Source organism: Moschus berezovskii, chromosome 3 (assembly GCF_049115385.1).
Source record: "Moschus berezovskii isolate FMDL1 chromosome 3, NW_MosBer_1.0, whole genome shotgun sequence".
NCBI lineage: Eukaryota > Metazoa > Chordata > Mammalia > Artiodactyla > Moschidae > Moschus > Moschus berezovskii.
In genome coordinates this window covers 15632289-15646650 of record NC_142462.1, presented here as the reverse complement: position 1 = coordinate 15646650, position 14362 = coordinate 15632289, and the positions used below count along the sequence as shown (strand labels likewise).

Sequence of the window (14362 nt, the reverse complement as noted above, 5' to 3'; positions counted from 1 at the left end):
GGTAATACAACCAGTGCTTCCAGCTTTGTCCTATCACAAGGAGAAAGCATTCTCATTGAACTTATGGAAATAGCTGTAGCCATAGGAATATTCATTGAGAGTTTCTGAATTCTGGAAGGATCAGGTAGAAAACATGTTTCATTTTTGTTCACAAAGGCATATTTAACCAAATTATTGATAGCTTAAAAGAAAAAAGTTTCCTTAAATCTGGAAAAAATAAAACAATACTTGATGAACACAGTCATAAAAACTATAATGGTCCTCAGTAGTTCATTCAATCCCATGTAATTAATTTTTATGGATCTTTTGTTAGCAGTTTTATGAAGCCATCAGTCCGTTCAGTTCAGTCGCTCAGTCGTGTCCAACTCTTTGCGACCCCATGAATCACAGCACGCCAGGCCTCCCTGTCCATCACTAACTCCCAGAGTTCACTCAAACTCATGTCCATTGAGTTGGTGATGCCATCCAGCCATCTCATTCTCTGTCGTCCCCTTCTCCTCCCGCCCCCAATCCTTCCCAGCATCAGAGTCTTTCCCAGTGAGTCAACTGGTCGCATGAGGTGGCCAAAGTATTAGAGTTCTACAAATTCTTACCTCAGTTCAGTTCAGTTCTGTCGCTCAGTCGTGTCCGACTCTCCGCGACCCCATGAATCACAGCACGCCAGGCCTCCCTGTCCATCACCAACTCCCGGAGTTCACTCAAACTCATGTCCATCGAGTTGGTGATGCCATCCAGCCATCTCATTCTCGGTCGTCCCCTTCTCCTCCCGCCCCCAACCTTTCCCAGCATCAGAGTCTTTTCCAGTGAGTCAACTCGTCGCATGAGGTGGCCAAAGTATTGCAGTTTCAGCTTTAGCATCAGTCCTTCCAATGAACACCCAGGATCGATCTCCCTTAGAATGGACTGGTTGGATCTCCTTGCGGTACAGGGACTCTCAAGAATCTTCTCCAACACCACAGTTCAAAAGCATCAATTCTTCGGCGATCAGCTTTCTTCACAGTCCAACTCTCACATCCATACATGACCACGGGAAAAACCATAGCCTTGACTAGACGGACCTTGGTTGGCAAAGTAATGTCTCTGCTTTTTAATATATTATCAAGGTTGGTTATAACTTTCCTTCCAAGGAGTAAGCGTCTTTTAATTTCATGGCTGCAATCAGCATCTGCAGTGATTTTGGAGCCCAAAAAAATAAAGTCTGACACTGTTCCCACTGTTTTTCCATCTATTTCCCATGAAGTGATGGGACCAGATGCCATGATCTTTGTTTTCTGAATGTTGAGCTTCAAGCCAAGCTTTTCACTCTCCTCTTTCACTTTCATCAAGAGGCTTTTGAGTTCCTCTTCATTTTCTGCCATATAAACTGAAAGTTATCAGAAACCAGCTCTTGTTAGAGTACTTCCCATGAGTCTCACTGAAGATCTAGCACTTTTGCAGGAACACTTTTACAATAATTATAAATGACAAAAGACTTAAAAATGGCCATGGTTAAAGATTTGATGAAACTCTTTACTATCTTTGCCAACTTTTCTGTAAATCTGAAGCTCTTCTAAAATAAAAAAAAAATCTGATGAAGCATCACTGTAATGCAGTTGATGAGGAAATTTGGTTATTTCTATGACATACAATTTTAAGATAACTGGAATTACAGGAATTGTATACAATTCCTAAATGTCTGATACGTAATATTCATAAAATATGTAATATTCATATTACATTAATATTCATAACATACCCATATAAATATAACTGAGTATCATTTGTAGTGTTTTTTCTTGACCGTGCTTCCTGTGTAACATAATATATCAGAGTAAGCCTAATTTATCTTTCTCTTTTTGAGAAAGGGACTAGATCTCTTGAGATGTTCCAGGGGATCTCTGGAACATCACAAGAGTTAGTTCAAAGTCAAAAAGCCTTATTTAGAATTTGGGGAAGTTTGTCAAAAATATCAAGAGGTTTTAAAACACCAGTACCATCTTACTGTTAAACAATACTTATTTGCTTAACCACAGTGTCAGAGACTTTGCAGGCAAAGACAGAGTTACGTAGTTGTAAAAACAAAACACTTAAGACTTTCTTAAGTAATAAGACATGAGTCATAGGAAATTATTTGGATAAAATAGGATTTTGATTTCTAAAAAAGCTTTGTATGAAGAGTACTTTAAAAGGTAAAAAACCTTTCATAGTCTCAGCAGTAGCAGACCAATAGCCCAAAAAATTTTTGTCCTGAAGGAGAACATTTTAATAGTAGTAGTATATAAACTAAAGCTTTTTTTTAAAACCCTGTAGTAAATTCATTCCGTTTTACCCACCTTGACTGCACAAAGTAAGTCTCTCTCCAAGCTTCTACATTCAGTTTGTCCTTTATTCTTTCCCATTCCGAAACAATCAGAATAGAGTTGCATAGTTGTTTTCCTTGTCTTTAATTAGAACTGAGAAATTACATTAATTGGAATGCTTAACACAAACCTTTACTTGTAATTTTGAACTGTTACACTAGCATTTTGTAGACTGGCAGATTACTGCATACATTTCATAATTTCTGGAAGAATATACCTTAACAGTACAATTCTTCAGTGTAGAGTAGGACACATTTCTTCATACTTTGAAATATTTTTAGTTTCTACATTGTAAGAAGCCAAAAGTAAATGATACCATGTTCAGTAGTTAATGTTTCAGTATTTTATATTTAAAAATTATCTAGATATCCAGTGAATTTTCATCATTTACCAAAACTAAGGGTTTAAGTTACCAAAGAGATTATGGAAGTAAAGGAGACATACCATAAAAATTTATTATTGAGAAGTTCACTTATGAAAATTTTATGGGATATTAAAGCAGTTAACTATCATGGCAAGTTTCATAACAGATATACTTTAACTTTTATTTACTGGACAGTATCCCAAATCACTTTACTTGGATTAGGTTGTATTATGTTTCTGAGAGTTGAGAAATACTAAATTTGTGCTGCTTTTTTCTTTAAGCCAATTAAGTAGATCATTTTACAAATTATGGCAATATTCATCCAAAACATCACACATACATAGATATAACAAACACAGACAAAGAGATCCTGTTTAATTTCCATCCCCAAATTTTAGCCTTGGGGTTGTTTTTTTTTAATTGGAATATTTTACTGTGTTGTGTTAGTTCTTATACAGAAGTGACTCAGGTGTTTGTATACATGTATCCTTTCCCTCCCTCTTGAGCCTCCCTCCTGCCCCACGGCTCTGGGTTGCAGCAGAGCACCCAGCTGAGCTCCCTGTGTTATCCAGCAGCTTCCCACTGGCTGTTTTACACATGGTAGTGTATATATGTCATTGCTGCTCAGTTCATCCCACCCTCCCCTTCCCCCACCCTGTGTCACAAGTCCATTCTCCACATCCGCTTCTCTATTCCTGCCCTGCAAATAGGTTCATCATATATGCACTTATGATTTTTTTTTTAGATTCTAGATTCCACATATATGCAGTAATATACAATACTTGTTCTGACTTACTTCACTTTGTATGACAGACTCCAGGTTCATCCACATCACTCCATATGATCCAAATTCATTCCTTTTTAATCCATGGGAGTTGTTACGTGCGTGTGAAAGTCGCTCAGTCATGTCCAGTTCTTGCAACCCCATGGACTGTAGCCTGCCTGGCTTCTCTGCCCATGGACTTCTCCAGGCAAGAATACTAGAGTGGGTTGCTGTTTCTTCCTCTAGGGGAACTTCCCAATCCAGGGATTAAACCCAGGTCTCCTGCATTGCAGGCAGATTCTTTTCCATCTGAGCCACTGGGAAAGCCCAGGAATTTTTATAAGCCTGTATTTTTTAAAAAGCCTCTCCTGTTGCTGCTCCTTTTTACCCCCCAGTCTCAGGTGATTGTAGACAGTGTTTTAGGATATGTCCAGGGACAGAGGAAGAAAGTAAATTTTCTGCTTGCTTGTGTTTAAATAGAGTTGATTTACAGTATTAGCTTCAGGTGTACTACATAGTGATTCAATATTTATAGATTACACTCCATTTAAAGTTACTGCAAAATAAGGGCTACATTTCCCTGTGATGATCAGTATAGTCCTTGTTCCTTATTTTATACAGAACAGTTTGTCCCTCTTAATCCCCAAGCCCTGGCTTGTTCCTTTCCTTCCTTCTCTTGTCTGGTAACCACTAGTCTGTTCCCTGTATCTGTGAGTCCATTTCTGTTTTGTTTTACACATTCGTTTGTTTTTTAGATTCACAGTGAGTGATGGTGGCGTTTGTCTTTTCTGAGGTGTTCTTTAGGTCCATCACTGTTGTATCACGTGGCAGTGTTTCAGTGTTTTATTGGCTGAGTAAGATTCCATTGTATATACATACATCTTATTAAGCCAGCTGTTTATTGATGGACACTTCCATTGCTTCCATACCTTGGCAATTCTGAATAATGCTTCTTTGAACATTAAAATACATGTATCTTTTTAAATTACTATTTGTTTCTCTACTATATTACTTACTATATTTACTATATTAATATTCTCTATATAGCAATATAGAGTATACTAATACAGTATAGCATTACTATACTATATTACTAGTATTACTATACTATATATAGTAATATCTAGTATACTAATTAATACTAACTACATGCCAGGTATATATACCCAGATTAGAATTACTGGTTATACGGTAGTTCTATCATTTTAGCTTTTTGAGGAACATCCATATTGAAAGCAGCCTCCGTTTCATTTTCGACAGTGGTTACATAAATGTTCCTTTACACCAGCAGTGTTAGACGGTCCCCTTTTCTCCTCATCCTTGCCCTTATTATCTATAGTCTTTTTGATGATAGCCATTCTGACAGTTGAGAGGTGGTATCTCACTGTGCTTTTGTTTTGCATTTCTCTAATTAGAGATGTTAGCCTTCTATCTGTATGTCTTCTTTGGAAAATGTCTATTCTGATCCTCTGCCCATTATTTTCCTCAGGTTTTTTTGATATTGAGTTGTATGTACTCTTTATAGTTTAGGTATTAACCACTTATTGGCTGTATCATTTGCAGATATTTCTTCCCATTCAGTAGGTTATCTTTTTGTTAATTATTTCCTCTTTCTAGGAATCTGGAGGTATATTTGTTACCAGAAGTCTAGAGTAGTTATTTACAATTTCCTATCTTTAAATAGTTCTAACATCCTGATCTTTTACACCAGGAGAGGTCTGGGGGTTGGTAAAGAGAGGTGAACTTTTACATTGTTTCTAGAGCCACATTTCTGATTTTGCAAAGACTAATTTGTAAAATATGGACAGTTTCTTATTTCCTCAAAAAACTGGATTGCAGCCTGAATGCTATCAAGGGCCTGACCCAACCATCCAACTACATGAAGATTTTTAATTATGAAGGAAATCAAAAGATGTTGCCTGTAAGAGATCTACCTTAGGGCAAAGGACATGCACAGATTAAAAGTAAGGGAATGGAGGAGGCTTAGCTCAAGATGGCAGAGTAGAAGGATGTGAGCTCACCCTCTTCCTGTAGAAACACCAAAATCACAACTAACTGGTGAACAACCATTTGCAAAAAAAAATTACTGGAACCTCCCAAAAAAGATATTCTACATCCAAAGACAAAAGCCACAATAGGATGGTAGGAGGGGCATTATTGCAAATCCCATACCTGCTGGGTGGGTGACCCACAAGCTTGGAAACAATTCTACCATAGAAGTTATCCCACAGGAGTGAAAGTTTTAAACCCCACATCAGCCTTTCCAGCCTAGGGGTCCAGCCCCCAGAGAATCTGGCTTTGAAGGACAGTGGGGTTTGATCACAGTATTTCTACAAGTTGGGGAGAAACACCAAGTCTGCTCTTAGAGGGCACACACAAAGTCTCATATACAAAGACCCAGGGGAAAAGAGCAGTGACCTGATAGACAGGGACGGACCTACCTGCTAGTACTGGATGGTCTCCTGCAGAGGTGGGGGAGAAGGGGAGTGGCGACCACGACTCACTCCAAGAACAAAGACACTGGCAGAAACGATTCTGGAATGTACTTATGAGTATGAACCCTCCCAAGGCTGCCATTAGCCCCTGCAGGTTCCAGTGCTGGGTCGCCTCAAGCCAAACCACCAACAGGGCAGGAACACAGCCCCAGCCATCAGCAGACAAGCAGCTTAAAGACTCCCTGAACATGGCCCTGTGCACCAGAGGGACAAAATCCAGCTCTACCCACCAGTGGACCAGAATCAGCCCTTCTCATGAGGAAGCCTGCAGAAACCTCTTAGACAGCCGCAACCACCAGAGGGCAGACAGAAGAACTACAGTCTTGCGGCCTATGGAACAGAAACTGCAATCAGAGAAAGTTAGTCAAAATGAGATTGAAAAGGAATATGTCCCAGATAAAGGAACAAGATGACACCCAGAAGAACAACTAAGTGAAATAAAGATAGCCAATCTACCGGAAGAATTCAGAACAATAGTGAAGATAATCAAAGATCTCAGAAAAAGAATGGAGTCAAGGATTGAGAAAGATACAATAAATGTTTGCTGGAGACCAAGAAGAACCAAGGAACAAACAGGTGAACAGTATGAAATGAAAAATACACCAGAAGGGATCAAAAGAATAAGTGAGGCAGAAGAACAGGTAAGTGACCTGAAAGATAATAGTGAAAATCACTGCCACGGAACATAACGAAAGACAAAGATAGTCTAAGAGAAGTCCAGGACAATATTAAAGGCACCAATATTTGCATTACAGAGTTCCCAGAAGGAGACAGAAAGGATCTGAGAAAATATTTGAAGAGATAATAGCTGAAAAATTCACTAACATGGGAAGGGAAATACTCACCAACATCTAGGAAGAACAGAGAGTCCAGACAGGATAAACCCAAGTAGGAACATGTGTAAGGAGCATGCTGAAACACATATTAGTCAAAGATTGAATACAACAAAGAAAAATTACAAAGACTAAAAGCAACAAATGCCATCCAAGGGCACTCCCATAAGTTTATCAGCTGACCTTTCAGCAGAAACTCTGCAAGCCAGAAGGGAGTGGCATGATATATTTAATAGATGCAGAAAAAGCTGCTGACAAAATTCAGCATCCATTTATGATGAAAAGGCTCCAGAACGTTGTTTCAGAGGAAACACACCATCAACATAACAAAGGCGATACAGCTAAAGCTACAGCTAACATCTTCAGTTCAGTCATGTCCAACTCTTTGCGACCCCATGGACTGCAGCACGCCAGGCCTCCCTGTCCATCACCAACTCCCGGAGTTTACTCAAACTCATGTTCATTGAGTCGGTTTACTCAAACTCATGTTCATTGAGTCGGTGATGCCATCCAACCATCTCATCCTCTGTTGTCCCCTTCTCCTCCCACCTTCAATCTTTCCCAGCATCAGGATCTTTTCTTCACATCAGATGGCCAAAGTATTGGAGCTTCAGCATCAGTCCTTCCAATGAATATTCAGGACTGATTTCCTTTAGGATGGACTGGTTGGATCTCCTTGCAGTCCAAGAGACTCTCAAGAGTCTTCTCCAACACTACAATTCAAAAGCATCGATTCTTTGGCTCTTAGCTTTCTTTATAGTCCAACTCTCACATCCACACACGACTAGAAAAACCAAAGCTTTGACTAGACAGACCTTTGTTGGCAAAGTAATGTCTCTGCTTTTTAATATGTTATCTAGGTTGGCCATAACTTTTCTTCCAAGGAGCAAGCATCTTTTAATTTCATGATGGCAGTCCAGTGATTTTGGAGCCCCCAAAAATAAAGTCTGTCACTGTTTCCCATCTATTTGCCATGAAGTGATAGACCAGATGCCATGATCTTAGCTTTCTGAATGTTGAGTTTTAAGCCAACTTTTTCACTTTCCTTTTTCACTTTCATCAAGAGGCTCTTTAGTTCTTCACTTTCTGCCATAAGGGTCGTGTCATCTGCATATCTGAGGTTACTGATATTTCTCCCAGCAATCTTGATTCCAGTTTGTGCTTCATCCAGCCCAGCATTTCTCATGATATACCCTGCATATAAGTTAAATAATCGGGGTGACAATACACAGCCTTGACATATTCCTTTCCTGATTTGGAACCAGTCTGTTGTTCCATGTCCAGTTCTAACTGTTGCTTCTTGACCTGCATACAGATTTCTCAGGAGGCAGGTCAGGTGGTCTGGTATTCCCATCTCTTGAAGAATTTTCCACATACTTAACAGTGAAAAGCTGAAAGCAGTCCCTCTAAACGGGAATAAGACTAGGATGCCCAATCTCACCAGTTTTATGTAACATAGTCTTGGAAGTCCTAATCATGGCAATCAGAGAATAAAAAGAAACAAAAAGACTCCAAGTTGGAAAAGACATTAAAATGTCACTGTTTGCTGATGAAGTGATAACTATACATAGAAAATCCTAAAGACACTACCAGAAAACTACTAGAGCCCATCAATGAATTCATTAGAGTTGCTGGTTACATACAAAAGTAATCCACAGAAATCTGTTGCATTCCTAGATATTTACAATGAAACGACCAGAAAGAGAAAGCAACAGTCCCACTTACCATCACAGCAAAAAGAATAAAATACCTAGGAATAAACCTACCTAAGGAGACAAAAAAACCTTTACTCTGAAAACTGTAAGACAATGGTGAAAGAAATTGAAGATGACACAAACAGATGGAAAAATATACTACAGTCTTGGACTGGAAGAATCAATATTGTTAAAATGACTGTACTACACAAGACACGCTACAGATTCTTTGTGATCTGTATGAAATTACCAGTGGCATCTTTTACAGAACTAGAACAAAGAGTCTTAAAATTCATATGGAAACCCAAAAGACCCTGAGTAACCAGAGCAATCTTAAGAAAAACAGCTGGGAGAATCAGATTCCCTGATGTCAAGAATATATTGTAAAGCTACAGTCATCAAGACAGTATGGTTCTAGCACAAAAACAGGCATATCATCAATGGAACAGGATAGACACCCCAGAAACATAAACAGTGGAGGAGAGACAGTCTGTTCAATAAATGGTGCTGGGAAAACTGGACAACTCCACATAAAAAACATGAAACGAGAATTTTCTTTAACACCATACAGAAGAATAAACTTAAAATGGATTAAAGGTCTAAATGGAAGGTCAGATACTATAAAACTCAGAGGAAAACACTGACATAATTCATAGCAATGCCTTTTTCAGTCCATCTCTCAGAGTAATAGAAATAACAAAAATAAGCAAATGGGACCCAATTAAACTCAAAATCTTTTGCATAGCAAGGGAAACCATAATCAAAAAGAGAAGCAACCCACAGAATGTAAGAAAATATTTACAAATGATAGAGTCAACAAGGGATTAATCTCCAAAATTTACGAACAGTTCATGGAGTTTAATATCAAAATAAACAACCCAATCAAAAACTGGGCAGAAGACCTAAATAGACATTTCTCCAAAGATGATATACAGCTGGCAAAGAGGCATAATGGAAAGATGTTCAACATCACTAATTCAGTTCAGTTCAGTCGCTCAGTCGTGTCCGACTCTTTGCGACCCCATGAGTCACAGCACGCCAGGCCTCCCTGTCCATCACCAAGTCCCAGAGTTCACTCAAACTCATGTCCATCGAGTCGGTGATGCCATCCAGCCATCTCATTCTCTGTCGTCCCCTTTTCCTCCTGCCTGCAATCCCTCCCAGCATCAGAGTCTTTCCCAGTGAGTCAACTCATCGCATGAGGTGGCCAAAGTATTGGAGTTTCAGCTTTAGCATCAGTCTTTCCAATGAACACCCAGGATTGATCTCCTTTAGAATGGACTGGTTGGATCTCCTTGCAGAAATGCAAATCAAAACTACAATGAGGGCTTCCCTGCTGGTCCAGTGGCTAAGAATCTGCCTTGTAATGCAAGGGACACAGGTTCAATCCCTGGTCTGGGAAGATCCCACATGCCATGGAGCAATTAAGCCTGTGTGCCATAACTACTGAAGCCCGAGCATACTAGAGCCTGTGCTCTGCAACAAGAGAAGCCACTGCAGTGAGAAGCCTGGGCAACACCGCTGGAGAGTAGCTCCCGCTTTCTGCAACTAGAGAAAGCCTGTTCACAGCATCAAAGACCCAGTGTGGTCAATAAATAAATTCAATTAAAAAACCACTACAATGAGATATCACTTTACAGAAGTCAAAATGGCTGTCATCAACAAACCCACAAACAATAAGTGCTGGAAAGGGTGTGGAGAGAAGGGAACCCTCCTCCACTGTTGGTCAGATTGTAAATTGAGACAGGCATTGTGAACAGTATAGATGTTCCTTAAAAACTCAAAATAGAGATACTGGATGATCCTGAAATTCCACCCTGGGCATATGTTTGGAGAACAATAATCTGAAAGAGAACGTGCACCCCAGTGTCCACCACAGTTCTGTTTACCAACGCCCAGATATGAAAACAACCTAAACATCCATTGACAGATGAATGGATATAGAAGATTTGGTACATACACACATGCACACACAGAGGCATATTACTCAACCATTAAAAAAATGAAACAATGCCATTTGCAACAACATGGATGGACCTAGAGATTGTCATACTGAATGAAATAAGTCAGACAGAAAAAGACAAATATATATTGCTTTTATATGGAATCTAAAAAAAAAAAATTCAAATGAAAGGGAATGGACAAAGATACTCCATCCAAACAGAAATGACAAAAGAGGGATTGCAATTCTCATATCATCCAAAATGAACTTTAAAACAAGACTATAAAGAAAGATAAGGACATTAATGATAAAAGGATCAATACATGGAAAGGATATGATACTTGTCAACATATATGCACCTAATATAGGAGCACCCAAATGTATAAAACAAATACTAACAGATTCAAAGAGATAAAATGACAGGACCACAATAAGAGACCTTAACACCCCACTCACATCAATGGGCAGATCTTTGAGACAGAAGGTGAATAAGGCAACAGAGATCCTAAAGGATAAAATAGCCATTAGACTTAATTGATGTCTTCAGAATATAACATCCAAAAAAAAAATCCAAAATACACATTCTTTTCAAGTGGACATGAAATATTCTCTAGGGTTGATCGCATCCTAGGACACAAAACAAGCCTCAACAAATTTAAGAGTATAGAAATTATTTCAAGCATCTTTTCTGATCATAATGTCATGAAACTAGAAGTCAACCACAAAAAAAGAAACGAGGCAAAAATTACATGCAAACTAAACAATATGCTACTAAAAACCAAGTGGTCAACAAAATCTATGAAGTTAAGTCCTTTGAGGCAAATGACAATGAAAACAGAACCATATAAAATCTATGGGATGCAGCAAAAGCAGTTCTTAGAGGGAAGTTCACAGCAATACAGGCTTCTTTAAGAAACAGGAAAATATAACAATCCACCACTTAAAGAATTAGAAAAAGAACAAACAGAATAGCACAATGAAGGAGATGATAATAAAAATCAGAAGTGAAATAGGTATAAGAAACATATAAAACCAAGAGCTGGTTCTTTGAAAGGTAAACAGAGTTGGCCAGGCTTACTAATAAGAAAAGAGGCAAGACCCAAATAAACAAAATATGAATGAGAAGAAATCACAACCAATACCAAAGGGGGCAAAAGGTAAGAATACTGGAACAGTTGCTGTTTAGTCACTAAGTCGTGTCTGACTCTTTGCAACCCCCAGTTTTGGGGTTGCAGCAAGCCAGACCTCCCTGTCCTCTGTCTCCCAGAGTTTGCCCAAGTTTATGTCCATTGAATTGGTGATGCTATATAAACATCTCGTCCTCTGCCGCCCTCTTCTTTACTTTGTTCTACTATGAACATACTCTGTCCTCCTGTGAACAATTATATGTCAACAAATTTGACAGCCTAGAAGAAATGGATCAATTTTTAGAAACACAGCCAACCAAAACTGAATCAAGAAGAAATAGATAACCTGAACAAACCAATCACTAGAAATGAAATAGAATCTAATTTTAAAAACTCCCTTCAAACAGGAGCCCAGAACCAAGTGGCTCACTGGGGAATTGTACCAAACATACCAAGAAGAAGTTACATTGATCGTTCTCAAATTCTTCCAAAAGACTGAAGAGGAAAGAATACTCCCAAAGATATTCTTTCAAAGCACCATCACTTTGAAACCAAAACCAGACAAAGACACAACCAAAAAAGAAAATTACAGGTGAATATCTTTGATGAATCAGTTCAGTTCAGTTCAGTTCAGTCGCTCAGTCGTGTCCGACTCTCCGCGACCCCATGAATCACAGCATGCCAGGCCTCCCTGTCCATCACCAACTCCCGGAGTACACTCAAACTCATGTCCACAGAGTCGGTGATGCCATCCAGCCATCTCATTCTCCATCGTCCCCTTCTCCTCCCGCCCCCAACCTTTCCCAGCATCAGAGTCTTTTCCAGTGAGTCAACTCGTCTCATGAGGTGGCCAAAGTATTGGAGTTTCAGCTTTAGCATCAGTCCCTCCAATGAACATCCAGGATTGATCTCCTCTAGAATGGACTGGTTGGATCTCCTTGCAGTATAAGGGACTCTCAAGAGTCTTCTCCAACACCACAGTTCAAAAGCATCGATTCTTTGGCGATCAGCTTTCTTCACAGTCCAACTCTCACATCCATACATGACCACGGGAAAAACCATTGCCTTGACTAGACGGACCTTGGTCGGCAAAGTAATGTCTCTGCTTTTTAATATACTATCAAGGTTGGTCATAACTTTCCTTCCAAGGAGCAAGCGTCTTTTAATTTCATGGCTGCAATCAGCATCTGCAGTGATTTTGGAGCCCAAAAAAACAAAGTCTGACACTGTTTCCACTGTTTTTCCATCTATTTCCCATGAAGTGATGGGACCAGATGCCATGATCTTTGTTTTCTGAATGTTGAGCTTCAAGCCAACCTTTTCACTCTCCTCTTTCACTTTCATCAAGAGGCTTTTGAGTTCCTCTTCACTTTCTGCCATAAGGGTAGTGTCATCTGCATATCTGAGGTTATTGATATTTCTCCCAGCAATCTTGATTCCAGCTTGTGCTTCTTCCAGCCCAGCGTTCCTCATGATGTACTCTGCATATAAGTTAAATAAGCAAGGTGACAATATACAACCTTGACGCACTCCTTTTCCTATTTGGAACCAGTCTGTTGTTCCATGGCCGGTTCTAACTGTTGCTTCCTGACCTGCATACAGGTTTCTCAAGAGGCAGGTCAGGTGGTCTGGGATTCCCATCTCTTTCAGAATGTTCCACAGTTTATTGTGATCCACACAGTCAAAGGCTTTGGCATAATCAGTGAAGCAGAAATAGATGTTTTTCTGAAACTCTCTTGCTTTCTCCATGATCCAGCGGATGTTGGCAATTTGATCTCTGGTGCCTCTGCCTTTTCTAAAACCTGCTTGAACATCTGGGAGTTCACGGTTTACATACTGCTGAAGCCTGGCTTGGAGAATTTTGAGCATGACTTTACTAGCGTGTGAGATGAGTGCAATTGTGCGGTAGTTTGAGCATTCTTTGGCATTGCCTTTCTTTGGGATTGGAATGAAGACTGACCTCTTCCAGTCCTGTGGCCACTGCTGAGTTTCCCAAATCTGCTGGCATATTGAGTGCAGCACTTTCACAGCATCATCTTTCAAGACTTGAAATAGCTCAACTGGAATTCCATCACCACCACTAGCTTTGTTCGTAGTGATGCTTTCTAAGGCCCACTTGACTTCACATTCCAAGATGTCTGGCTCTAGGTCAGTGATCACATTATCGTGACTATCTTGGTCGTGAAGATCTTTTTTGTACAGTTCTTCTGTGTATTCCTGCCACCTCTTCTTAATATCTTCTGCTTCTGTTAGGTCCATACCATTTCTGTCCTTTATCGAGCCCATCTTTGCATGAAAAGTTCCCTTGGAATCTCTAATTTTCTTGAAGAGGTCTCTTGTTTTCCTATTCTGTTGTTTTCCTCTATTTCTTTGCATTGATCACTGAGGAAGGCTTTCTTATCTCTCCTTGCTATTCTTTGGAACTCTGCATTCAGATGCTTATATCTTTCCTTTTCTCCTTTGCTTTTCGCCTCTCTTCTTTTTACAGCTATTTGTAAGGCCTCCTCAGACAGCCATTTCGCTCTTTTGCATTTCTTTTCCATGGGGATGGTCTTGGTCCCTGTCTCCTGTACAATGTCAGGAACCTCCGTCCAGAGTTCATCAGGCACTCTATCAATCAGATCTAGTCCCTTAAATCTATTTCTCACTTCCACTGCATAATCATAAGGGATTTGATTGAGGTCATATCTGAATGGTCTAGTGGTTTTCCCTACTTTCTTCAATTTAAGTCTGAACTTCGCAATAAGGAGTTCATGATCTGAGCCACAGTCAGCTCCTGGTCTTGTTTTCGCTAACTGTATACAG

General features: G+C 39.6%; 1 protein-coding gene and 1 long non-coding RNA gene across 3 annotated transcripts in view; one reads left to right on the top strand and one right to left on the bottom strand.

Annotated features, from left to right (window-relative positions):
- LOC129552218 (uncharacterized) overlaps positions 1–14362 on the bottom strand; it is a 41209-nt gene that overhangs the window by 6768 nt on the left and 20079 nt on the right. For both annotated transcript variants that reach the window (XR_016036642.1, XR_016036643.1), the window contains 2 exons: positions 2313–2432; positions 594–1549 (listed from right to left, as the gene is read on the bottom strand). This is a non-coding gene — a long non-coding RNA (uncharacterized LOC129552218). The remainder of the gene's footprint in view (positions 1–593; positions 1550–2312; positions 2433–14362) is intronic.
- Positions 1–14362, top strand: part of PEX1 (peroxisomal biogenesis factor 1) — an 85137-nt gene that overhangs the window by 63722 nt on the left and 7053 nt on the right. The window lies entirely within an intron of this gene.